Here is a 2,086-nt window from a genome sequence, read left to right as displayed (position 1 = left end):
TGGAGAACTGTTGGGCAGAGAGCAGAAACATGACTTCCAGGGAGGAAACGGACAGGAGGACCAGCTGGTTGTGGAAATCCAGGAGGTTAAAACCTGGGTCAGAGAGCAGATAGATGCCGATTCTTAGACATTTAACTTCACTCTAGAAAAAATATAGCATAGGAACATAGCATAGGAACATAGGAAAGAAATCTGGACTTCTATCTAGGGATTCCAAAAAAAAAAACACAGCCTAAATGTGGATCTAATTCCTTACCAGACTGTTTTGTACAAATAGCTTTTTTAAAATCAAAAATAGTCAAATGATTCCCTAACAATACTGTAAACATCTTCCAAATGATTATCAAACCAAAAGAACCAGATTAATGCCCTTAATACCAAACAGAGTTTATGCACCTTCAAACACCATCAGGCAGATTTTTTGGCGTTCCTGTGAATACTTTTTACTTTTAAATACTTTTTTTTACTTTTTAATCTCTTTAGATCAGCATCTTTTATGGTAACAAAAAAAAAAAAAACACTGAAGAACCTTTGGAACAAGCTACCCTTTAATTCAAGCGTTCACCATCATATTTACACACTATTCACCTGTATTTCTTTTACTAACAGAGTACATTTTTTGCTCTACTTTTTTAAATGAAAAAATGTCATAGTTTTGTAAACAAACACCATCTTGTTTTTTTTTATCAGTGTCAAAGATTTTGTGTGTTTATTATTTTTTTAAGTAAGTGTATTTGCCCTTATTTTGAGTTGTTAAATAGGATGATCTGCCAATGGAATATGTCTGCACTGAAAATAAGATAGTGAGTTGCTTTTTCTTATCTTAAATATATTTTCTCTTATTCCATAGAGCAAACTGTCTTACTTACCCACTCAAATCAGGGGAAAATACACTTATTTGAAGATTTAGTGAGATTTCAGGTTTTGCAGTGTAGAAAGCTACAGTAATTCAATGTGTAGAATATTAAAACTGAAATCAGTTGATGCCTGAACCAGTTTGCTGAAAACAAGGAGACCAGTATGTGTTTGTTACCAATGCTTGGTTTTAAGGCTCCATCTCTGGATTCACCAGCTGCTCCAGGAGCTGCGCTCTCTATCTCAGCTGGGCCCAGTTAGATGACCTGCTGACCTGATCCATGTCCTTATATCCTACCAGGACACCACCGTCATATAGTGGAGCCTCTACCTGATTGGTTGTTTTCATGTGCTGAGCAGCAAAGGTTCAGATTTTCCAGCTGTTTGTGAAGTGAATGACGTGCCTAAAATGCTTAGATGCTCATAACGAGCTGCTCCAGCTGCTCCAAGTGCCCCACAGCAACTTTTAATGCTTGTTAACCATAACCTTTGCATGTAAACTGCCTTCTGCTACAGCTAAAGACTAAATAATTCTGAATGAAGCATAACTCATCTACGTATGTTTGATCAGGTAGAGGTTAAGATTCTATTCCAGACATTCAGGTTCTTTAATTAAGCCTGAACTGGTCCATAATCATACTATAACAGGATGGAGGAATGATCTATTCCTTCATCCTGTTAGTTAGTTAGTGTAGTTCCTTCACTGGAACTACTACACTGAACAAAACTCCTCTCATAATGCCCCACACTAGAAACAGACAGAAAATTCCAGTAAAATTCCTGAATTAGACAGGTTCTTTGGCCGTCAGATAGAGTGTCACAATATAGCAATACAGCAATATAATAAGTACTATTTGTGTTGCTCATTATATCTTTATTGAGGACGTGTTCTATTGGATGCAGGGGATTTAGCATTAGGCAATACTAGGCATTTGCCTAGGGCCCCAGTTTTCTGGGGGGCCCATAAAACTCTTTTTACCTGTATGGTTAATACAACTATTCCTTATTTGTGTACATTAAATATGTTTTTGATAATAATCGTTTGCCAGAATGCCTTCAGAATGCTTATAATATTTAGTGTGTCTCAGCCCCCTCAAATCAGCTAAGTGAACTTAGTGTTTCTGAAAAATCTTTCATTCCTTTTGAGACGGCATGAAAAGTCAGCTGAGTACAAAACATAGAGAGGAAAACAACAAGAAAGGGACAAAATGTAGAACAAATGATGTACGTC

The sequence above is a fragment of the Cyprinodon variegatus genome, unplaced genomic scaffold (assembly GCF_000732505.1).
Source record: "Cyprinodon variegatus isolate N-32 unplaced genomic scaffold, C_variegatus-1.0 Scaffold1122, whole genome shotgun sequence".
Classification (NCBI taxonomy): domain Eukaryota; kingdom Metazoa; phylum Chordata; class Actinopteri; order Cyprinodontiformes; family Cyprinodontidae; genus Cyprinodon; species Cyprinodon variegatus.
The sequence above is the reverse complement of the archived record's forward strand: the minus strand, read 5'-3'. Positions refer to the sequence as shown.